This window comes from Haliaeetus leucocephalus, unplaced genomic scaffold, assembly GCF_000737465.1.
Source record: "Haliaeetus leucocephalus isolate CR32 unplaced genomic scaffold, Haliaeetus_leucocephalus-4.0 Scaffold92, whole genome shotgun sequence".
Classification (NCBI taxonomy): domain Eukaryota; kingdom Metazoa; phylum Chordata; class Aves; order Accipitriformes; family Accipitridae; genus Haliaeetus; species Haliaeetus leucocephalus.
In genome coordinates, this window is record NW_010972528.1 from 6,829,658 (window position 1) to 6,856,062 (window position 26,405).

Genomic DNA, 26,405 nt, shown 5'->3' on the forward strand with positions numbered 1-26,405 from the left:
AGGGGAAGGCCATGGGTTAAGACCAAGTTTGTGGAGCACTCATTTCAGAAGAGCTCTTTGGCCTGCTGGTTATTTGGCATGAGTATCTGGGTGACGGGGCTACTGCAGCTAGTAAGAAGATGGACAGAGGTAGTTATATCTTTTATGCTAATTAATTGCTTATTTAATCTTAGTGAAAGCTGATAAGTGCTGGCACTCACTTGAATTAAAAAGCATCCATTTGTTCCAAGGACTATTTTCTTTATTTGATGCAATTTAGAGAATCCAGTCCTCAGAAGAAAAGATGAAAACTATGTGCATGAGCATGTAAGTGTAGTTTCTTTTAAAGGGATGTATAAAAATCCATGCTTCTGGCTGTGCATAACTTAGATGTATGTCATATTAGTTGATTAGCAGCTTTTATGAGAGTATAACACTTAACTGTGCAGTGTTTTGGAAGTCATCTGCTAATGCTGTTTCATTTTCATGCTCAAACCTGATGAGCTCATAGGCTTTGGTTATGGGAATGGACAGGTTCTGTTTAAATGTGTATGAAATTGAAATCACTAGGTGGTATGAATGGTAGTGCAGAGGTAAACACCTTTAAAAAGAAAGCTAAGGAGTGAGAGGGTACGGGGCTCATGTTACTGAAGAAATGGATGTGGTGAAGATGCTGACATGAACGAAAAAATAGTAGAAACAGGAAAACACTGGTCTTCATTCTGTAAGAAGAGGGTTTTTTATTGGAAAAGGTGACTCAAATAGTTTAAAATTCCAGTGTTGATAAGAGGTCATTTGCCTTTTTAAAAAAATGAACCTGTAGGTAGTTTTGAGATTGATCTCAACTAGCTACATTTAGAATTGTCTGCTACTGCTACTTGCTCTTTAGCAGCATTTTTCAGAAGTATGTATTTTAATGTAGAAAAACCACATAGACATTGTTTCCGTCAACTCAAAGTGAATAATAGAAAGGTTTTATTTTTTTAAGATCCCAGTACAGACTCTTTTTAAACTCTTGTGATTGTCTGTCTCAGAATTAGTAATAAATTATGGATAGCAAAACTCCCTTTTTTTAGAAGATTGTGGATAACAAGACATCACAACTTACAATGTCTTCTGCCTTCCTTTCCTCCCTTCCAAATGCTTGTATTGTCACCTCTGAAGCAGTTATGCATCTGAGAAGCTATTTTTGTTTACGGACTGTGTTATTCAATTTTGAGGATATACTGCCTGGAGATACTATTTTTGAATAATTGTGTGACTTAGAGTAGAGATTTGAGTATATCCCAAGAACAAAACCTGAAGCATCCCATGTATTCTTGCTGAAAACTTGTTGTATATCTAGCTATTACTCATGTTTTTAGCCTTTCTGGACTTTACAGAGCTTTTTTACATTCCATTAAGCAATTATGGAAAAAGATTAATTTTTTTCTTGAAGCTATGCATTTGTTTTTGGTCTTATGGCAACATGAAGCTCAAGCAACTAGGCCATTGTTTATAGTTATAAGGCAGGGAGGATTAAGTAATGACATTCTTATTAAATGTTTGATAAATTAAATGCAGTAATGAATTTTCTTTTGTTCTTACCTATGGGACACAATTGTGATGTATTAACTTGTCATATAGATTTATACACCTTATTAATTTTAAGCAAAACTTTTCAACAATTAAAATATTACCTTGATGAAATTAAATATTAGTTCTTTACACCTTTCTTTGTCCATGTTTAGAACAACTTGTAAAAAAAAATATTCTGGCAGCAGATATCTCGACAAAGGTACTTGGAAAAAGAGAATCGGTGTGCACTATTCCTGTACTTTGTCTATATGCATGAATGGTGTGACCCAAGAGGAATGAATCTGTGGAACAGAACAGAATGGTTGGCACTGACGTTATCTTTGTAACGGGGTTATTTCATCCTATCCCTGTGTGATTACTTGGAGTGAATAAACATTAGTGGTTGGAGCCTGTTGGGTGCATTCCTGGAGCATGTCTTTTGTTTGGTTTTGTCCCATTTTTCATCTCTAAGCCTGTTCTGTGATTGCTCCCAAAGTGGTAAATGGGGATGATTCACCTCAGAAGCACACCCTTGATCCAAGCTAAAGCTTCATATGTAGGAGGCTATACAAGATGATTAATATGATCCTGTTGATCTTTATTACTTGAATTTATTTAGAGTTTGTATGACTGTAATGTAAAGAGCTTCATCAGTTTTTTGAAAGAGGCTAAGTAAAGTGAAAGTCAGTCACACTGCATATTTGGCTGGGAGAAAGGGAAGTGAAGGTAGTAAGGAGGAATAAAAGCAATCCCAGCCTTTGCTTATAGCTCTATGCGTGGGCAGAGAGATGATCTCAAGATTCTTGCCACCTCCCAAAACTGTCCTGAGGTGTTACAAGTCTTCATTTTCTCTCAGCTTTTTTTCTGCTTGGTTTTGATCTATGAAAGTCCTTTGTACCAACTTACCCCACCCTTTTTCTTTTCTTTTTTTCTTTTCTTTTTTCTTTTCTTTTCTTTTCTTTTTTCTTTTCTTTTTCCTTTTCTCTCTTTCCTTTTCTCTCATTCCGTTTGTCCCCCAGATCTTGATAGAAGGCATCCTGTACAGAACTGGCTTGAATGCTTATTGGGAAAAGGTGGAGGAGAGGAGGAATAAAGTAGAGGTTGGAGTGTTTGCCTCTGATCATGCTCTCATGTTCTAGGCTGGTTATTTAACTACAACTAGGAAGCAGTTTGCCCCTTAGGAGGGTTGTGCTTTTACTGTCATTCTTTTAAGAGGTGTAAGTATGTTTGGAACAAAATGGAAGTGCTGTAAGAAAACAAATTAAGGGAGTGTTGTGTAATATAGATGCAAAAAACTGTTTTCACATGCAATTTACAAGGGCTAAATATCCCCTACATTTCAGTGCTCAGAGCCCTTTCAGCATTGTTCAAAGAGTGCGTGATTTACTTGTCCTTTTTACCTTCAGAGATTACTGTGAAGTATGCCACTGTCTGGCATGTCATCTCTTTGGCTGTTCCTTTTTTAATGCATTGGGACATCTTCCTGGTGTTAGGCAGTAAAAAGATGCTCGTTATTGAATAGTCATCCATTGGAACCTGTGCCTGTTATGAATTCTGCAGGGAGTATCAAAACACAGAGCAACTTTTCAGTTTGCTGCATTTTTTTTCAAATACTTCCAGTTCTTTGCAACTTCACTATGTCCAATGACAAAAGACAATCTTTCATATAAATTGTTCCATCAGCTCCACAGTTGGCCTGCACTGGTTGTGTGTAGCCTCTGTGTAAATGTTCGTCATGCTATTAATACTGACCTGCTTTCTTGAATGTTATCTGTTGAAAAAAAACCCCAACCAAAACAGGTGGAGAAAGTTTTCTCATAGTGACAGTCGGGGAAGTCCCATCTGGAATAATGTAAGGGTTGTTGTTGTTATCATCTTTTTTAACACAATGCTAACTTTGCATAATATGTAATTTCTCATTTTTTACCTAAAGCCTTCATAATTTAAAAATTTTCTTGTCTTTTTATTTATCTATGGAATTGATTATTCTTTAAGATTGCAGTGCATGAAGCTGTTAATTGCTGAGATATTTGGTAGTGAAGTTTGCAAATTTACAAACAATGACAGCTTCATTTTCCTACAGTGCATTTCTAATAGTCAGACGTCTTGAAGTGCTTTACAGAGCATATAATTATGTGCTAGCACCAAAGTGAGTTTATACAGGCTGACTGGCAGCCAGTCTGCTTTTAGCCATATCCCACATACTGCAAGGAATGCTAGTTAGAAATCTGAAAGTTAAAGGAGAGACAAATGCTGAAGAGTATTTCTTGCGCAAGAGTACTACACGATAACTTGTATTTAAGTGTAGGCCAAAGCTTTTGATTCCTGAATTGAAAGCAAAATTATGTATTTATCTGAACGTTTCCAGAATGGTGGCCGGGTTTCTCAACTGTCTCAGACGGTTTCTTCCAGATTGCTATATATGAATGGTTGGGGGTACATTTACAGACTGCTGGATATTTGAAGGTCTCACAATACAAGCAAACAACTCAGTGTTCTTAAAGATGACCATGGGTACTAAAAGAACTGTCATGTGGAAACATAAGGCCTTGTAAAGTACTCATCCTTACTCTGACTCCAGCTATTTCCAGCACCTTACTGCTATGTTGGAAAAGTACCCTTTAGTGTGGGGACAACTTATGCTGCTGGAAGGTATTTTCCCACCAGTCTTATACTGCACCCACGGACAATGGAAGACAAGCCAACAAAAGCTGTCTTCTTTCTGAATAGCTGCATCCACAAAAGAGATTTTATGGGCCTAGGAGTGTCAGCAAGGGGATTTAGGCTTACGATGGAGCAATATTGTCATTGCATATTAATAGTGCATTGAAACCGAGAGATTATTTTTAACAATTCCTAAATATCTGATTTATCACTTAAAAAAACCTCTTATGTAAATTTAGACTATCATTTCATCTGTTTCTCTTGGTTGGGGGGAAGGAAGAAACAACCAAAAGAACTCCTGAATGCAATTTTTGAATGCAGCACAGGTATTTTCAAGACACAAGGATCTTGGGAGGGGATGGCTGGGAGACAAGAGTACCTCTTTTTCTGAAGATGTTACATTCCTCTCTCTCTAGTCTAACCTTGGCAGCACACTTGCTTTCTAACCAAGCACAATTCTGAACCAATATTATTTGTATACCTATTTGATGCTACTGTAATTTTGTTAAAACATTAGTTGATGTGTTTTTTAATGCTGACTGAGCTTTCCAAAATTATTTAAATCATATAGGAGTCCTATTTTTTTGTAAAATCCTGTGGGGCTTAGGCTCTTAATAAGCCTGAATGCTGACCAGACTTCCAGAACCATTCAAAAACTAGGGTAGAATTATGGTAGTTATTCCATAATGTAATCTCTATTTTAGCCATTCTTCTCTTTCATTCTTCTGGTGAAGAAAGTTTCTTCATTTAATTGCACGATCTCGGTGTTGTTTACACTATGTATGTACGTGAAATGGATGCTGAGAGATATTCCAGGCAATGTGGAATCTTTCCTTTTTAGGGATGTACCTTCAACAGTATCCTGTTCTAGTCTAGCACTGCAGCTGGTAGAAGTAAAAGGCACGCTTTCAAAATGCCTCAGGTTCAGGAGTACGTGAAGTCTGCATTTTGCAGTACCACTCCAGTGTTGTAGGCTGTTTGTATAAATGGTGAGTGGCAGCCTGCTCTTTGGTGCTCTGAGCCAGTTGTTTGAACCTAAGGGAATGACTTGAGATGTGGAAGAGCTTTTGAAAATGAATCCCTCTTTCACATTGATGCCTAATGCAGAACTATAGGGAGGCATCTTAATGTAGGGGAGACATGAGATCTGAGACAACCCAATCTTTAACATTTGATATCAACTCACTTAGGTGCCCTTCTGTTCAGTTTGTTTGCTGTTGTAAAACCCATTCTCAGGCATTGTATTTTCCAAACATGCTATATCTCTTAGCATCCCTACATCCATTAATTAGAGCTATAGCAAGTGAATGTTCAGTGAGATCAGTCACTGAGTGGTGCAGAAGGATGTTTTAAAATTTCATGAAACCTATTGGTTATCAGCACCGATATGTAAGTATCCTACATGGGAACACATTTTCAAATTGCTCCTTTAGTAGAACAGGCTGATGTAATAAGAAGAAGGTTTCGATGGTGGGAGGTTTCTTTTCTAATTACATTTACTCTTTCAATTACCATATTCATTTCTCATTAATATAGGATTTCAAGGCCTTGTATTTTTGAAAGGGAAAAGGTTAGAATTATGGGCTAGCAGCTGGTTTTGATAGGGCGCAGTGAGCAAGTTAATGCTTACCAAACATTTGAAATTGCTTTTCAATTTCTGAAATCACTTTGCAGCTCTTCAGCTATTTTTTGGCTGGCTGCTCTTTATCATATTAATATAATACTGTGCAGGAAAATATTGTATTTAAGTGTTATGATGAAATCAAGCTGTTATGCTGCATGTGTGTGGTATAGAGTATCTTTTTAGTGTTTTTTAGCCTATAATTATGTGTGTTTTGGTGCCTTTCAGAAGCTATTTGTCAAGGGAAGAGGTTATGGTTATTTTTGATAGGGTGAAATGCATTTTACAGCCTTACTAAGCCTCATTTAACTGAAGTAAACCTCATTTTAGCTTCGATTGAAGGTAATAGTAAAAACTAGTTGTGAAACTTTTTTACATATTACTTTGGGCAATCCTCTTTCTCATCAGTTTATCCAATTGACTGCTGGACTGAGGATCCATGAATTCTTAAGTTTCCATCACACCATATGTGCAGTCTCCTGCCAGGACCAGAGATAAAATTCCAGATGTTTTAACAACAGGAAAAGCCAATCAGATGTAGAATTATTTGTAGCTGGTATTCCTGAGAGCACTACCAATAGTGTGCTGCAAATTGTTCTTGAAGCTTTCAACTGTTAATAGAATTTAAAGAAAAGGAAGGAAATTGTGTTCTATGTAATCCAAAAACCAAATCTTAAGAGAAAGGAACTGTATTAAATTATACTTTTGTAGATAGAATTTCTGTAACTAATTAATCATGATGGAAAGAAAGAGAAGGAATTCTGTTATAAATTCTGGTAATAGATTTAACTTTATTTAGTCATCTCAATAAGATTACATAAATCAGGTAAAAATGCATATGTATCTGTATTATGTGGCTGGAATCGTTATCTGTTCCGTCCAGTATCTATGGGTACTTTTTTTTCCCCATTAATTTATTTTCCCTTTTTATAAACAAAACATATTAGCTCAAAAAAAAAAAATCCACAAATTATCAAAAATATGTACAATCTCAACCATTTACTTGTGATTACTCTTTCGAGCTGTTCACATGGTGATTTTTCTGTTGAAAATTTCTTCCAAAATAACTTTGGTGCTAAGCTAGATCACTTGTCAGGACCTTGCATTTGTTGTCTCTCATATGTGTTTGTATCTTCAAAAACTAAATATTTCAGGTCTGATAATAAAGCTTGGCTCTTTTTCAGTACCTTTATATTATTATTATTACCGTGGATGGTTGTGGAATTGTTCCTTGCAATCTTCAACCGGTTCAGTGTAACGAAATTGATTATTTTACTTTTGAATCCAGCAGGTCTTTTATTTTGTGAAAGCCTAGCGAAAGCTCATTGATTCACACCAGAGTTGGTTTGCTGTTTTCTTCAGTCAATACTGTCACATAATAAAAATCTTGACTTAACCAGGCAGTTTCAGCAATGTCTTGCTTAGTGTCTGCTGCTACTGAATACAACGCTGCAGATTTGATTTAAATAAGAATTCTTTTTCTTCATAACTTAGAATTTGATCACTGTATGTCACCTTAGTTGCATCAGAGAACCAACAGGAATGTTAATAAATTGTTTCAGTCCTGGATAGTTTTGCCTTGGCAATTCTGTGACAGACAGAAGTGACTATTGCTGGTTTTATTTTTATTGTACTCTTAAATGCTTGCTCAAGGGACAGAAATTAACTAATAAGGTACAAAGTATCAATAAATCATAGCAGGTGTTTTGATATATGTTCAGGTGGCCTAAATCTAAGCCATGGTATATTTACTGTTAATGTTTTATTGGCTTGGTGCCTTTGAAGGCCTAGAATCAAACAATAGGAAGCACTTGACACAAAGTAGGTGGAATTTTGTTTGTCTCTGGCTGAACTTCCCAGTTTCACTGAATTTATTTGAACTTCAAGGTTGCTATGAAAAGTTCTCTGCAAACATTGTAGACTGAACACTGAAGAAGGAACAATTAACTGCTTTAAGAGTGATGCAGAAGGGAATCAGTACAGCAGCACTGCTGTGCTCATTAAGCCTAGCCATTCCAGAGGTGCAGAGAAAATCCAACTGCTTTGTCACCTTCTCACATAAAAGTGCAGTCAGTCCCCAGCTAGGAATTGAGCAAGCATGTTTGACTAATTTGAAAAGAGGCAGGCACCATGATCTTCCTTTCTTTTGGGAAACTAGCATTAGGATAGACACATGGACCTCACTGAAAGATGGAATGACTTGGTAGTCCACTATAAAATTCATACTGAGATCACCAAGTGATTTTCCCAGCAATGGGAAAATTTCATTTGTAGTACAAATGAATTTGACCTCAAGCTGCACATAAATGAGCTCTAATATTTTCAGTTTTGGATTAAAAGAATGTAGTTTGGATTAAAAGAATACTTATTTTTCTCTTAGATGGATTTTTCTCTTTCAGGATACCTAAATTTCTGGTACAAGTCATACTGTTGGATTTATGTACAGTCAGCAATTTTTCATTTTTAATAGATTATGTTCATATCCAAATTAATAAATAATATACTGTGACCGCTGTTCTGTTTTGTCAGAATCTTGCCCTCTAGAGTTTTTTCTTCTTACATGTTACGGTGGTACTTGGGACTTGGATCCATCTTTTCTCACATGAGTTGATAAAAAAAATATTACCCTGTTTAAGGCACGTAAAATCCTGCCCTTTCTGATAGGTGATGGAATTCACCCATTTCATTTGAAGTCTGACCATTCTGACAACATGGGCAAAGGAGTGCAGTTCCAGGTGTTCAGAGTACTACACATTCATTTAAAAGCAACACAAAAAAACCTTGAGAAATATGTGTAGCAATGATTAATCTACCACCCATGTAACATCATTACTGCAAACATTGCCTTTATTCAAAGTTGTAGCAATTTCAAAGGGTCTGTTATCAGAACAGCTGTGGCTCAGGTTCAGCAAGCCAATATGTGGGATTATGTAGCATTCAGGGTCCTAAAGTCTGCAGAGTGTTATATTAATTTTACATGAAGTAGAACAAAAACAGCTAAAAAGTTGGCTCTTTCAATTTCCTCTGTTTTATTTTATATTTGTTTCCCTTAAAATAAAGTGGGATGGTCACTGATTTCTGGTCCAAATTTCTCTGTGTAATGGTAGATGTGCAGAGAGCTTTGGTCCTATTAAAATTAGAAGAAAAAATTAATGTGTTTTATGCATTCTTTGTTTTTCTGTTTTTGTGTATGTAATGTAGAGATGTACTTATGTAAATACGCAGAGGTATAGGCAGCTACCAATGATCAGCTGAAATAGTTCTTGCATAGCAACAATGGAAAGAACAGAAATGAAGTTCTGACACTAGGACAGTGATTATTACTGGCTAGAACTAATAATCAGTATTTGAAACAGGGGTATGAACAAGTTTGAGGATTCAGAGATAGGGTATCATCCTTTTCTTTTCTGCAGAGAACCTATTGTAGATGCATATATCTTGAAGTGAGATGTTGTTTCCAGAATAAGACACAATGATGAAGAACAGAGTAACCATAATCCTAGCTTAGCTTGTGGATGGTGAGAGGGTTCTTTGCAAGGAGGTACATGAAAATTGAATGTGGGTTTGAGTATTAAGGGTCTAAATTTTCAAAGAAAACTAGCATGCACGATAAGCTCTTTCTCTTACTAACTTTTAGCTTTATCATGTTTATGTGTTCATGTTACCTGTGAGTTTCTAAGTCTACCTTTATTCCAATTTCCATTTTGTCCTGAAAGAGTAGATACTAAATTTGAGACACAATCCTAGCTAGAATTTCCATCAATAGAGGATGAACAAGAAAGTAAACATAAACTGATCATGATACACGATGCCCTTTCCCATGTGGTGACAATGTTTAGATAAAGGCAATTCATAAAAGATTAAAGAACTGACTTTTCAAGTACTTTTAACATTTTTTGGCTAGATGAATGAGTAATTGAGTGTCATCATATGGTTAAGCCTTTCAAACCATACAGTAATTGAGATATTCTAATGTTGACTGGATCCTCAAAAATATGGAAACCAAATGTGAACCTCACTGCTATGATCTAATTACATCCTCTTTCTCAGATGGTTTCCTTAATAACTTAAAGGTTATTGATGCATTCCTCATATGCTGCAATACTTATATGTGTAGATTGAGTGTCTCAGTGCATTGTTTTGGTGGTGGCTTCACTTTATCTAGTTCCTTTCAAAGCTTTCTCTCCCTTTGGAGAACTTGTTAAAGCAGGAAAGGAGAGAAATGCAGTGTGCTTATATTATTCATGCATCACAAGGGCCATAAAACAGGCTGCAAAGGTTTTGAATGTCTTGGCTAGCGCAGCAGGCTCCCTAGCTGAATAGTGTAGAACATTACCTCCTCGCAGACGTGATAGAAAAGAAAAGGCAATGTACATTAGTAGCCTTTAAAATCTGTAAACAAATTGCATATTTGCTGCAAAAATGTGAAAGCAGTTATTGATTAAACGGCATTAGAGTGCCCTTGGCTTTAAAAGACATTCAGAATAGGAGGCAATGCTCAAGATCAATAATAGATTTTTATATTTGTGGCCTTAAAAAGTAGCAGCACCGTGTAATTTAAAAGCAAATGGTTCCTTGTGATTCTTGCTCAGATACTAAGATTTTCTTTTGTATCCTTCACACATCTGTTAAATCATCTGTGACCAGCTTCCTTTCTGCCAAAACATGACAGAAATCTAAGGATTTCTTTTTAATATAGCATCATTTGTCCCATCATGCGCAGATTTGGTTGGGCCAAATTTCTCCTCCTATTCTACAAGCAGAGAGTAAATGAAACAATAAATATTTTGTCACAAATCAATGCAGAATGTTACGTTCCACTACAGTGCTGGTGTAGTTACCTAAAGTCTGGTTTGTGTAAAGTGTGGCTGATGATACATTTCTCTTTTTCTAAAAATTATTTGCACACAGAGGGTGCCCGTAACTTCTTTGGGTGTCCTATAAAGAGGAAGACCTGTTGGTTGCAGCTACAGTATCTGACCACTAAGTTTTATTTTATATTGCCCAGAGCGAAGTACGTTTTTTCCCCACAGTTGAAGGTGTGTGTATTTGGTGGATTTCTGAGTCAGTCCAGTGAAACTATCCATTTTTATGATTGCTTTGTTTACAAGTGTACATAGTACAAAAGCTTTTCCTTTAATTTTATCAGGGTAAAATAGCTAATCTGTTTTGACATGCTATCTAAATGACACTCAAACTAGTATACGGACTAACTCATCCATAAGTCATTTCTTTTATACACATGTACTGCTGTGTCCAAGAAAAAGAGTTATATTGGCTGCAAGAGTTTGAATAATAATGGTCATTAATATGGCGAATTGAGGGTCACCACATTCATCCCACATATCAAATCCCCTTTCAATGAGATCAGTTCCATCAGCTGTCAGATTCCATTAAATATATCCCCCAGACCTACTGACCAGCTGACAGTAGAGAAACTCAAAACCATACACCCACTATTAGCATTATAAAATGTGAAATCAGCTGGAAGGAATGATAGCAGAACTGAAAACAAAATAGATGAAAATCTATAATGCCCCTGTGTCTTCCTAAGCAGAAACCCCTAAGAGTTAAAATGCCCCCATAAAACATGGAGGTAAAAACAAAGGTTGTCACATTGTTTTCTTCATAACCTATAATGATTCTTTTACCTTTTGTTAATGCAAGATTTGCATAAATGTTTCATGAGGTTAATACGATGCATAAACTGAGCAGTTTATTAAGCAACATCTGTGCTGTTTTCTCAGATAATGCAGTGTTGTTTCCAAGTCACTGAAATATAACCTATCATAAGGTTTTGGTTGTTAAAATACTTGTTTTGCAAGGGCTGTGATCACATCTGACATTTTTAGCAGATGCCACAGTAATACAAAAGAATTCCTTAATACCACAATATGTGTTAGCAAAGCACCCAGCAAGAAGTGGATAATATTCCACTGAGCTGGTATAGTTCAGTACAGTGCATAAGACATGAGAACATCTTGTTGTGTGTCATCTTTCAAATAAAAATACCCTATTTCAAAACTTGCACAATTGCCCATGATACTTTTTTCAAGTGAGAGCTTGCCACTGTTGACAGTTTTTGAGTTTGCCATATAGTCACTTTGTAGTATTTTTTAAAAATTAAGAGTGGGAGAAAACTTTGCACTGCCACAATTTTATCTTGATATTGGTGACATATGGGAGTCTTTAAGGGGAAGAAAAAATCAGAAAAAGAAAAAAAGTTATGAGACCAATAATTTTTAATGAAACTTGGCTTAGCTCTTGAAGCAGGTCATGCAGATAAAAAGTAGGCGCATGAATTCTGTAGCCATATTCTTTCTTTTTTCCTGGCAAGGATTAAAGAAATGTAGTTTCAATTAAATCAGAGCGTAATGGAGATATGTTTTATATTATTGATTCTGCAAGCAATAATTTGGGCATTTTCTTTTTTTGCCATGTGTTTGACTTACTCTTCATCAAGAAGTATGGAAATTCTGGTCTTTAAAATTTGCATTTGTATCTGCCTTCTGTCATGAAGCCCTCACTTTTTTGGTTATTAATTTGAAGTAATTTCATTATTTCATTGCAAGACATCCTCAAAACCAGAGTATGCAGGCCCTCATGATGTATGGATGTTTTATCTTTGGGTGAAAGGTTTTAAGATTACACTTGAGGTAGGAAAATAATATTGTTGGAAACTTTTAATGAATTGTTCGCAGCAATTATTTTGCCCTTTATAAAATTGTATGCTGGAGTTTATGCTTCTCTGTCCACGCAAAATGTCCACTGATCAGTGAGGTAGTAGAAGAACCTTTGACAAACAGTCTCTGTGAGAGTAGTTATGTTGATCAAGTATCCCAGCTAAATTCCAGGTTGAGTGATAATAGTCCAGAACCTGAATGGCTTCTTGTCTTTCCATTTGAGTAGATATGTTTGTTTTCTGATCTATCTTGGATAGTGTTAGTTTGCTTTTGAACAGTTGCCAGATCCTGCAACATGGAAGGGAGAAAGTTTCTTCACTATTGAAGTGCAGTTGCCTCAGCAGGGAAACATACCAAGGTGCATAAAATCTTAGCAAGTCAGGAAAAAATTGTAGAACTTTCTATGGCAAAACTCCTATTGAAGACTTTGGCTAAATAGCAGAAAGTAAAATTCTGTATCCAAATGAAACAAGGGAAATTTAGGTAGTCATCATGACACAATTATCCCATTAGAATTTGGCTAGCATACTATTGTTAACACATAGTTAGTTTCAGTGTGAACTTAGGATGCACAAAGAATGCAAGATCAGACCCTATATAATGAAGGGATCATTTACACATATTATGCCCACATTGAAATGCTGTCACCCCTTGGTGGAAAACACAGCTGCTTTTTAAAAGCTGCTGTACTGTAATTGTGTAACTAGAGCTGGTTGAAAAACATGAAAATGATTTTGTGAAACATTTTGAACTTTCATAGTTGTTTCCATTTTGCAGGTTCACAATAGAGTATTTATTTATCCTCCAGATTTTAGACTATTTTGTTCATTATTGTAAATTATTTTGAATTTTAAAAGATCTTTTTGTAGGAGGGTTTTTCAAAAACATGTTTCAGTAAACTAAAATATTATGATTTAAAAATTACTTTGAACTTTGCAGGATACTTTTATTAAAAACAAGATGTGTTGCTAGTATATAATTTTATATTTTAGGAAAAAAAATTGAAAGATAAAGTAACTTGGCCAAAACTTCAGATAAAAGTGTTGATTTAATTTTGTGTTTGATCTTCAGAAGTCATTAGGGTTTTCTTATATCTAAGGACCAAACAGCCATTAGTATTGATGCAACATGTAAAAGTCAAAGGCACCAGCAGACCCCTGATGGTTTAAACAGGAAGATCTCTTCTAGTCTGGATATCGGACTCAGAAAGTAGACTTGTAGAAGAACATAAGAAAATAATGTGACCAGTATTGGTCAGCCAGACGAAAAATTGTTTCTCTCTCACATGCCAAGATCGTTACTTCTCTCATTCCTTTAGAAAGCAGTGTATCTCACTTTTGTTTTCCAATTAAAATATAAGCAATGTATTAGGAACAGTCTAATAAAACTAAAATGTACATAAACATTAGACATTTCACATTTAGAATAGATGTAATTTTCCAACCTCCCTGAGAACAATTTTTCCGATTCTTTTTTTTTTTTTGCTTTCTAATTCTTACTATCTCTGTCAATAAATGCTGTGCCTCAGTTGTGGTGATCAAGTAATCTTTGTCACTGGACTGTTCAGATGTTGACATGGTTCTACCACTTGGAGCGCTACTTACACTTCCTGCTACACTTTGTTTGCCAGGAGTCTGTCTTTCCTGGCACGAGGGACATGTCAGGAGGCAACATTTTGGTTGCCATCAAATACATGAACATAATTCTTGGCTTTGCTTGGAAACTCTGTTCCATTATAGTGACTCAGGCCACTGGGACAATACTGTTGATAACTGGCCTCCTTACACTGGGCTTCTGTTCTAGTTTTTTGGCATATAGCATTTTTATTTTGGCCAGGTAGTTAAGTTACACTAGATATAATGAACAGGTCTACAAATGCATCACAGCAGAAGAAAGATGGTCCTGCTCCATCCCTCTGCTGGTACTTCTGCCATGTGTTCCTGCTACTTATTTGAAATAATTTGATTCATCAACCTGGCAAAAGCAATTCCTCACCCAAAGGAGGTTATAGTTTTCTGAGGCCTCAAAAGTTGTACTGATTCACAGAAGAAGCAGACAAATTAGTTCAGCTCGATGTGAAGCTGTTTCTTAAACTCTTTGGGATTATTTGGCTTAGGTTTGGTGAAAAGCTGTAGAAGCTTACTTCTTGGGTTTGCATTCTTATTGTAATCACACTTTTGTTCTCAGTTTTTTATTTCTTTGTATGGAGCAATACATCTCTGCAGAGCGAGTGCTTCTCTGGTGCATCTAGCATTTGATGCACATCTGAATCACGTCTGTATCATGTTGAAATATATTTGTTGCTTCTTATAGGGTTTATTTTCTGTCAGCTGATCTACGTGATCAGATAAATGCCAGTGCTGGAAGAAGCAAAGGGATAGCAGTGTATGACCAGGAGATGTGATGAGTTAGAAGTGACTGGGACTTTTGCAGTATCTGTTTAGATAAACTGCAACCTCTTCTTTGTGAGTGAACTTTGTTGTCGTGCATTACTTCCAGGATCAAATCCTGGAGTAGCAAGTTGTGGGATCAGAATTAATTGAGTTGTGAGGTTTGGGGTTTGTTTATTTATTTTATTTTATTTTATTTTATTTTATTTGACGTTTGAAGACAATGAAAGAAATGGTAAAGTTTTTTACACACTCTAGCCAAATATTGTGGTGTGGATTTTTTGTGGGTTTTTCTGTGTGTTTTTTTCAGCTGCAAATATCTGATGAAAGAAATGGGACTTCATATTAGACATTATGAATAGGATATTAAGAAGTCCTGAGCACTGGCCTAGCCCTGCCCTGACTAAAGTGAATATAAGCTTTGATTTTGGTTTCACTCAGAGTACGCTTAACATGTTAGCAGCCCTGACTTACAACATTCTCTGGCAAAGACTAGAGCCTGAAAACAATTCGGTTCAATGGTTAGATGGCTCTACATTATACAGAGTCCTGTTTATAGAATAAACTGAAGGCTTTTTACAAAAGTGGAAACCTTTTGAGAGTATTCCTCATTAACATTGCCTAATTGTAGCTCTTTGATCTTTAATTCCCCTGGCCCTCTCACCTCCTCTCCTCAGTCCATTAATGGATGCTCTGGCCCTCATTTTCGAAGAGAGGATGAGCCTGTTTCAAATACTCAGTACTGGCTGTTGGACAGCCATCTGTTGCAAACACGTACACACAGGACTCTGTTGAAGTCATTGCATTTTTAGATTGATTTCAGTGGGCTTCAGGCCATACTTTCTGTAACAGACTCTGATGCAGCCCTTAGTGTGTGTGTGTACCGGCAGTAAGTAACACACTAATGGACACATGCAATCATATGTGTAGAAGCATTCCTGGGCTTTTTCTTCAGTGATTAATCAACACCATTGTCAAAAGAAATAGTTTACATTTTTACTTTAAGTGTGTTTCTGGCATTACCATAAGAACATGTCCTGGTTTCAGCTGGGATATAGTTAACTGTCTTCCTAGTAGCTGGTACAGTGCTATGTTTTGAGTTCAGTAAGTGAAGAATGTTGATAACAGTGATGTTTTCAGTTGTTGCTCAGTAGTGTTTAGACTAGAGTCAAGGATTTTTCAGCTTCTCATGCCCAGCCAGGGCAGCTGACCCAAACTGGCCAACAGTGTATTCCATACCATGTGACGTCCCATCTAGTTTAGGAACTGGAAAGTGGGGGGCAGGGATTGGCCACTCGGGGACTGGCTGGGTGTTGGTTGGCGGGTGGTGAGCAATTGCCCTGCGCATCATTTGTACATTCCAATCCTTTTATTACTACTGTTGTCATTTTATTAGTGTTATCATTATCATTATTAGTTTCTTCTTTTCTGTTCTATTAAATCGTTCTTATCTCAACCCAGGAGTTTTACTTCTTTTCCTGATTTTCTCCCCCATCCCACTGGATGGGGGGGGAGTGAGTGAGCGGCTGCGTGGTGCTAAGTTGCTGGCTGGGGTTAAACCATGACAGAACAGAAACAAAACAACAAATACTATGGCATTTATGTATGACAGATAAAAAAGTTATTCTTGGTTCATCTTTGTAAGCTGTAGAGAACCATCTACAAAGACACAGCCAAGCATTTCCATAAATAAATCCCATGATAACGGGTGACTCTATGAGAACACTACTAGCCTCATACAACCATGGTTTACACTTTTAAGCATTGTATTACCTTTCCTTCTATGGAAAATGGGACTAGAAAATGGAAGGAGTTGTTAATGCATCTTCTTCTTAAACTTGGGCCAAAGTCTTGTCAAAATTAATGGGAAGCTTTTCAGGCTTTGGTCAGACTGTGTACCTCAGTTAAACCTCTGTTGGAACGCTATCTTATTGAAACATGGTGATTGCCTGAAAGAATCCTCCTAAAAGTAATTCCTTTGTGTAGTTTCTTTTACTTGCATTTCATGTCTGTTTCTGCTCATCCCAGTCTTAAATCTATTCAACATTCCCGAGGAAACCTCCTAATCCAGTTTGAGGAAACACTTCAATTTGCATCAAGGGTCACACATGAAGATTAGAAGAAATAACATGACCTGCCTACTTATAATTTATGAACAGTTCAGCTAAACTACATTTCTGGATTTTAAAGGAAATTCTGCAATATAATAATTCTATCTATTCATGCTATTTGTAATTTCCGAGTGGTAAATCATCATCTGTAAGAAATGCTCTCAATCAAGGGAGAAAAAGACATATAATTATGTCATTTATAATGAATTCTAAAGGAAACAAAGACTTTAAGAGGAAAATCTCTGGAGAAAACCAAGGAAGAAAATCCACCCAATAATACCAGTTGCTCCTAAGATGCATAGCTGATGAAAAATTTGTATTTATTATATGAAACTCAACATCAAATAATTCAGCAAGGAAACTGTCAAAACTCTGGAGCCTAGGCAAACAAGACCTGACTTTTATTAGATAAATTACATACTCTTCTTCTTTTGTAAGCATCAATAATATCAACTTTTTGACAAATAGCTATCTCTTGGGTGTGAGTTCTGAGGATTGCTGCTAATCTTCATCTTTTGAAGCATCCAAAGGATTAAAGGCATATGTCAATAACAGTGGCCTATGACCTTTGTGTGGAAGGTACCACAGTCTCTTTGTAACAGCTAAGTCTGGGATGTGAGATGATATGTATAAATGCTTAGAAACCATTGAAGAACCCTTGCTGTGCAGAAATCTGTAGACTCAGGAAAGATGCTTTCGTACTGTAAGGCCCTTGAATGGCATATATTGTCTGGCAGAATTCGGCTTAATCCATTTACATTTAATGACAACTTTAACAAATAGCATTGATTGAAAAAATGTATATCCTTAAAATAAACAGGAAGAGAAAGACAAAATAAAATATCCTTGGTTTCCTACTGACATTTCTGTCTGCTGTCTAGATTTACTGCAGATGGAATTAATTTTAGTGCAAACAGCTTCTGTGCAAGCACTAATTGGTCTTTATTCTTGTCTTGTAGATATTTATTAGGTCTGATTCTTCTCTTATGCTAGTATAAATCAATAACTCAGTTGAAGACAATGTAGTTACATCATCATAAACCTGGTAAGGGAATAGCTTACTGGATGAGTGAGTACATAATAATAATAACAGCAGTAGTAGAAATGAAGGAGTTGAAACTCAAGGGTTAGGTTTTCTGTCTGCTGTGGATGTTAAATACCTCATTTTCTCCAGTCATAGTGTGCAGGGTATTATCAGGGCAGAAAGTCAGAAATCCCTCTGAAGTTGTCAGATGGACCTGTATATTTGTATATGATAGTGAAATTAAGTCTTAACATCTCTCTTTCTATTTCTGCTGCTAACATTGATTTCAAAGGCACACATAGCTGAGATAAAGAGTAAGATGTAACTCAGCCTTCCCTGTAGTGCCTGGGACATCAGGAAGAAGCTACTCAAAGTAGTATAAACAAATTTGAGATTTGTTGTGCCTGAGAAAAGGGATTGAATCATTCCTGTAACGGAAAAAGAGAAAGTGAAGAAAGGGACATATCTGAGGCTGTGAACTGGTGAAGCCTGGTGCCCAGTGGATTTGAAAACTGTTGTTGAATAGGCCTCCCACAGATATCTGCAGCCTCTTCTCAGCTCCTGACTCTTCCATTAACAGCATCAGTAGCAAGCCTGGTTTTGCAGGGTTCAAGCACAGGCAAACTAGGTCATTGCACTGCAGTTATTTTACTGCCCCTTGTTAGTTTGCTGCTTTGGCAGTGGCCTGATTTGCCTGTTGCCTATGGTCAAACATTATCCATGGAGTTAGGATTTTTCTATGATTTTGTGGTAGCAAAGCATTATAAAATCTTTCTGGAAATAATTTAAAAGAATGTAAAGATAATTTTGGGATCCTCAAGCGAACGCAATGCCAGAACTTATTTGTATTTTAGTGTTCTTGTCCTGACACTGCATATACTTTTCATTTCACCTGTTATGCTGGTTTGGTTTAAGTGCAGTTGTTCTTTCCTGGTAATCCAATGTCACTCAGAATGGAAGATCACAACAACAGAGAGAAGGTAAAAAACCACCTAAACAAAAAGTGACCTACCTGGACTGATCCTATGCACTTCAGTGTCTTTCTTGCCAGTGAATGCAAGTTCTTCAGACCATCATGCGAGTCCAAGTGACAGGAAAATGCTATCATTACTAATGTTGCAGCTGCTGTTTTCCTGATGTCATTGTAGTCCTGCCTATCAAAATAATTCATCCTGAAAAATAGCATATTGTCAGTGTTGGCTGGTGTCCTGAGATGAGAAAACAATTCAAACTGTCAGAGAAAGTTTGGTCTATCCTCATATCCCACAAAACACAATTAAAAGCTGAAGCAGAGCCACCATAAAGAAAATAAGCACAAGTATGAATATGAAATGAATTGAAGAAGGCAGCTCTTCAGGTGACTGACTGTACTCTCAGTCCTATCACAGCTGTGATTCCTGCAGAATTACTGAGATGTGCTTTGCACAACACTTACAGTTGTTACGTATCTGAGAGTTGGGGAATTTTTTTTCCTTCTTTTTCAGCTGCAAAATTAAAAGTAATTAAAATGTATTAAACAGAAACATGATGCCATTGCTTTCTGTAAGGAGATAGAAGGGGACGGATTTTATGCAGCTGTGTCTGGCAGAGGGTAGAATGTAAGAGAGATCTTCATTACTGAGGAGTGGGGAGGGAATGGATTAAGTGTAACCTTGGATCAGAGACTGATCAGAGACAGGAATTTATTGATACATGCAAAAAGTGAAGTGAGGTCTGTGCAGGTAGAACTTCACCAGCGTCTTCTGGGTTCTGCCCTCAGATAGTGATGTTACAGAGTTTCTACTTGGTAGAATAGGTTGAGCATTGGATTGCTTTCCTCTCCTTTTCACAGGTATCCTGGTTGCCTCTTCTCTGATAGTTGACAGAAAGGTATTGACCGGTTCAGAGAGTGATTCCTCTAATTTTAAGATGTTTATACCTCTTCATGGTGTAGTCAGGGGCCTTTGCAGCTGACTTGCATATTTTAGACAGCTGACATCTATGGTGTTTCACTTCATGGCAAATAAAGTAGTGACTAGTAGAAGTCTTAAATCCTCTTTTTACATACCTATGTATTAGTATCATTTGCAAGACATCACTGGAGTGGTTGCTGTCCAAGAGCACCACCTGTGCAGTACAGGTGGAACACAGTGCACTCTGGCTGTTGTCTTAGTGCTTGCTCCAGTGGAATAGAGAGTCAGTTCAAAGCTACAACTCTAGTATAACCAAAGGCAGCAGAGGACTATCTAGCTACCTGAGAAATGTCTTTTCCTTTGGGAGAATAAATTTTCCATTAGAACTAAGTGGAAGTGTAGAATTAGAGAGACAAAAAGCAGAACTTCACAGAAAATTGAATTATTATTCCTTCAGAAAAAAATTATTTTCAGACATTTTTGAGAGACTGTTGGCCATCATAGTGAAGGACAAATCACGTCACAAAAGATAAATGGTGAATTATAATTCAGTGTCAAGCGTTCATAGACATTCTCTCATACTAGTTCATCTGCCATTAAATAGATTCTAAGATGATTTTCTGTAAAGTTGAATGGAGCCATAAATGCCTAAGCAGTTTGGTTCTACCTGCCTGCATAGTACCTGCAATGCATAAATTAAGAATGTGGAAGATCAGTAATATGACATTAAATGTGTGTCACAGACACAGTCACTGTCTGACCGTAAGTCAGTGTCTCAATAAGAGAGATCACAATTAGTGGGGATGTAAGATTTTCTGCAACAGAGAACTGCCAGAGGACAACTTCTTCCCTTTCTATGGAATAACAATGGTGGACTTCCCAGAGCATCTGGCTGCTGTCTCCTTGTCCTGAAAATACAATCTTAAAAAGCTTTGGGCCAGATATGTACAACTGTGTGTGGGTTTGTCATTGTTGAACTATCTGCAGCATATGCCAAGTGCCAGGGAATTTTAACTTATGGATTCCATTACAGGCACAAACTCCACTAAACAAAACAATACCAAAAGACTATCAGAGAACACTTGCCAGATTATTGTAACAGTTAAAGAGTGGTTGTGTGATTTACAGTTTATAGGGTGTGGCTTACTTATTGCTTCTCATTGGTCACCTTCACTGATTGCTTACTGCAAGTCTGTGGGAAGGTATTGATCCATACAGGCAGCTAGAAGTAGATGATCCTAAACAAAGAGTTTCAGGTCAAGTTATCACTTCCATTTCTCACCCTTCCCAACTTTCACACTTCCTTTTCTCACCCTTCCCAGTTTTCATTCTTTCCAGTAATGTCTCTAAGCCTTGTAATGACAAGTATTATTGAGAGAAAGTTTGATTCACCAAGCAATTTTTACTACTATTTGTGGCTTGTACCCTTCATATAAAGGAAAACAGTTGTACCTTCCATAGTTGTTAACTTGCCAAGCATTTGGTACTGATGCTTTTAGCAATCCCGACAAAACCTTTTCTTTGCTGAATTCCCTTCATTTTGTGTTATACACTAGTATTCCAGCTTTCAAGAGTTAACAGACTCAGAATTTAGTTTTGAGCAGGTCAAAGCATAGTCTTAGCAGTAAAGGGAGACCTCAGTTCTCAGTGCCGCATGTTGTCTGTTCGCTACTTCAAATTGCAGTAGAATTAAATCTCCCCATATTCTGGAAAAGCTCTTTAAATTACTCCTTTAGATTAGTAATTCTTTGTCTCTCCCATTTTCCAACTATGCATGTAATACTATTTTTCCACAAGTGGTGCCAGGTTTTTTGTATTCAGGACTATTACATGTTAATTTAATCCTTCCCTTATTTTCTTAGATACCTGTTCTAGCTCAAAAGTTACCGTAATAGATCCTACTGGAGGATCTATAGTGTCACCAAGTAAATATATCAGCAGCTTGGAGGTACTAGATTGTCAAGGTCCTTGTGTGGTATATTTGTGTGCATTTACTTCATTCTTTGTGCTTTTTAGCACAGCTGGCATCAGTCACTGAACTACATAATCCTTTAGTCTAAATCAGTGTGGACGCTGTATGTTCTTACACCCTTAATATGTTTCTCAAACAAATATGCTAGAAATAAGTGTTGAAAATAGTATAATACACAGCATCCAGCTTGAAAGGCCTCAGCATAAAAAACAGATGTAGCAGTTTAGAACCTAGACCCTGAGGCTAATTAAGCTTGGGTCAATGACAAACTTATATTTCCCCCACCTCCCCTTGAGTCCCTTTTTTCTGTTTTTCTGCCCATAAGCTTGTCAGTAACAGTTGGTGTCTGACCAGCACTCTGGATACTGGTTTCACATGTCTCTGGGTGCTGCTGTTGACCTGTTACTTTTTATCTGGGCTGTGTTTGTGATTTTTTTCCTGTATTGTCTGTTGGGCTGAAGCTTCCAGGCAATAGGTCCTTGTAATGCTATCTTTCTGATTTTTATTGAGATCAAGCTTTAAATGGTGTCTACAGCCCCTGCCTGGATCCTTTCTTCCTACTTTATCCAAATGTGGGATTTTTTGTTTGTTTTTAAGGTCAGTCAGCCAGTTTTAAAGCAGGTAAACTTCTACAGCTTGTCTTATAATTTTCAGACTATGTTCTACATTCATGTTTAAATACTTAGCTTTTGCATTTCCAGTAAGCTTGGTCATTTCATATAACACTTCTGTTCTTTCCTGTTCTAGACATTGAGAAAAAAAATTAATTTGTTGTTAGAAAGATGCTTACCTGGAAACCACAGGGGTTAGTGCAGCCTATGTGGCTATCTGGAATTTAAGTAGCTTGATTACTGTTAGCAGGAAAGACGTAGCGCTAGTAGCATAGGCTGTGAAGGATGGGTACAGAGCTCCAGTAACCTCATGCAACCATCCTTAAGTCAGTGCTAGCATGTTTTCATTGGTATCAATATCCAAAGTAAAACTAACTCAGATATATTTGGTTGCTGCCACTGCAGTTACACCACTGAGCAAAACCAATTCTTTCTCCCTTACACTCCTCACAGTTACTGCTGTCTCACCTGTTAATACCATAGACCTAATTCTTCTGCAGTTTAGATAGTGAAGTCTGTGTGGTTTGGTATAGCCATTTCTGATCACAGGTTTGTTTTGTATATTGCCCAGAAATCTTTCAGATTGTGTTGGTTTTGATATTGAGAATATTTTTGATAATTTACGTAGTTCTAGAGTACAGTAGGGATTTTTTTTTAATTTCCCTTCTGTTTCAGGCCTGCCTTATTTTTGCTTTAGCTTTTTTCATTTTGTGCATCTTGTTTCTTTACTGTATCTCACTGTTTCTTTAAATACTTCCTTTCTGGTCAGGGATGATCTGGCCTATCTTCTTATAGCATGATATAGTAGGATTTATTTTTGTAGCTATGATAACTAGGCTAGGGAAGATTGAAGCCTGACAATTAAAAATTGGGGCCAGTAAAACATTTTAGAACAAGCTGAGACCTGCTGTAAGTCAACTTGTGATGAAATCACGCTTGATCAGACTGTACCTGAATTTAGCTGTCATTCCTTTCTAAAAACGTACTGTTTATAGCTTTTGTAATTGCTTAGTTGTCGACTGGGAAGGCTTAAAGACTTTGGAAAGGCCTCTTGCTGGTTTTGAATTTACTGTATTTCTACCTTCTTATTTCCTTCAATGGAATGGAAAGCCTAGTATTACCAGGCTTTGCCAAATTATTTCTTTTTTCATGTAATAGTCTTTCGAGAGTAAGATTCACTTGAATTTTTTCCAAAATCTCTGCAGTTTTTGAGATGATTCATTTGATAGACTCTCCTTTTTCTTAAGGAGATATATGCGTTTGTAGTGCAGTCTTTTCCTAAGGCATGCTGTTATGGTTTTCATGAAAAGGCGAATGTGCTATAATGGATGAATACACATCTTCCTGGATGCCCAGTGGCTGAGACTGTTTTATAAAGAAAAGTAAGAAATCTAATAATGAGTTAAAGCTGTGTTGCCTTTTTTTTTTTTTTTTCAGATGCTAGACTTTTTTTCCAAGGCTGGGGTATGTTCTGTGTATGAGGACCTGTTTCAACATTTATCACAAGCAAACCACTGTGCTCTTCCAAACATGATATATTTCACTTTAGTACTGCTGACTTCAGCTTACTAATTGCCTGACAGCATTTTCTTTGTTAAGCTTTAACTGTGATCATCACACTTTTGTTTTACTGACAGTAGAAATATTCAGTAACAGACGACCTAAATACATCATAAGCACAACTGTACTAATCTTTCATAATGGGTGTGCTTTTGGAATTATATGGAACACATGCATATAATCATTGTCAGGAGCTACATGCATTCAAGTCTCCAAAAGCATCAACTGAAAGCATTATCTGACAAAGCATTCTGATTCTGAATGCGCATCACACAAAAAAAAACCCCAACCAACAAAAAAACCCCAAACAAACAAACAAAAAAACCCCAGACCCATAAAGATGCAGGTATTTATTTTATAGCCAATTGAAGCTGCTTATTAAATCAGAATCAGCACGATGGACATATCACCTGCATATAGTCTGGATCAAACTAGTCAATTCCTTTTGTGATGATATGAGCCAACAGAAATCCACAAGCAATCTTTCTGCTGAATTGACTAATGTTTCTTGTTTTTTTGGAAAAAGGCAAACTGCATACATCACATATGCTTGAAGAGATAGTGTCCAGAGAGATCTAATTTTGCACAAAAAAAGTGTTCTGTAGCTTTGGTTGAACAAAGACTGATTTGCTGCTGCTATCACTTTCTAATTGTTTGAAAGGGAAGGTTCAGTGTCCTAGCATATAAGCAAAGGTGTGGGAACTCAAAATCCTGTGCTACATGTCTACTTCCACCACCAGCTTTGTTTGAACTCACTTGGCAAGTCTTAGTTTCTTTGTGTTTTAAACTCAGCTAATAAAACTTCATTTGTGAAGGCTGCCATAAACTTCTATACACCAGTGAGAAAGCCTACATTATGAATCATGATGTAGTATAGAATTTTTGGAGTCACATAACAGTTGTCTTCTGTAACAGCACAGAGCAGTGAAGAAGCTAGTCTGACCTTCCTGGCGGAGCAGATTAGCTCACTTGGTGCTCTGCACTGCAGTGCCTACACAGCTGCTAAGCAGACATCTTTGAAGCAGTGAAGGGCATCTCTGTGATTCTCTGTATTCAACAGCTTTAGCCCTTTATGAAAGGACCTAAGAGTGTCAGAACATGATATAAAAGCTTCAAATATTTTTAATATGCATTAATTTCTCTTACTGACAGTAAGACTGTGCTAGTAGTCTTCGAGTAGCATCTCAAGTTGGATTACATAAGCAACACTGATTACATGTCAGGGCCTTTAAAATGTTCTGGCATTTGTCATGTTCAGGCATACAGAGAGGGATTTTCAAAAGCGCCATCATGATTTAGGATTTGCCATTAAATTAGTCAATTTGGAATATCTCATTCAGTTAGCTTACAGTGTCATCCTTGTGTATTACTTAATGATCTCTCAGAAATAGATATGCACAATTTAAGATCTGTCAGCTCTTGCTGTTTACTAAAAATATTTCCAAAGGGAGCACCTTGGTGCTCACAGGCCTACTGTGTATACTAAGAACAAAAGGGCTTTGGAGGACATACTCTTTTCTGAAATACTTGAGGAGCTGTTACGTGAACACCTCCCCTGCCTTTTTTTTTTTTAAACTGTTTTTTAGTAATGCTCAATTCTGTGGTGACACTTTGTCAAGAATCTTTATTTTTATAATGCCCCAACAGCATTTTACATATAATATTCAGTGTGCTGTGTGATAAAGATGTCTAACATCAGCCAGTGAGTTTCATCTAAATGAGTACTAACAGAACAAAGGAAAAATAAGAAGGTTCATTAAAGGCAGCTCAGTCACAAATGAGCGGACTGAAATTCAAGAAATGGGGTGAATTTGCAATAAGGTAAATAGTTTTGCATATATGGCATCACAATATTTATATCTACAAATTGAAACTACTTTTAAAGTGAAGATTTTTAGAACCATTATACAAAAATGAGAGCTATTTTTACATTGTAATGGCTACAAAATAAGCAATGATTCTCAGTAAGAGTTACCTGTTTTCAGAAAAACTTCAGATACACATTTACACTTTTGATCTGCCTGTAGATATCTTATTAGCTGTCAGTTTATTAGCTAAACTGATGAATCACATTTCTTTTTCTAAATATTTATGCATGTAACAACTCTAGTTGTGGACTTGTGCACATATTTCATACTGCAGCCTTCTTTGAGAATAATTCTTTGCAAGTCCCTGTGGCTACATCTCTGAATCAGTTATATTCTGAAATAAAGTAGCTATAGATTTGAAAAGTCATGATATTCCAGGCTGATTTGACAGACAAATCTGAGGCTGCTTAGGTTGAGATTTTTTAATTTCTGTTGTGTTTCTAGTCGGTTCTTAACATTTTGTTCTATTTCAT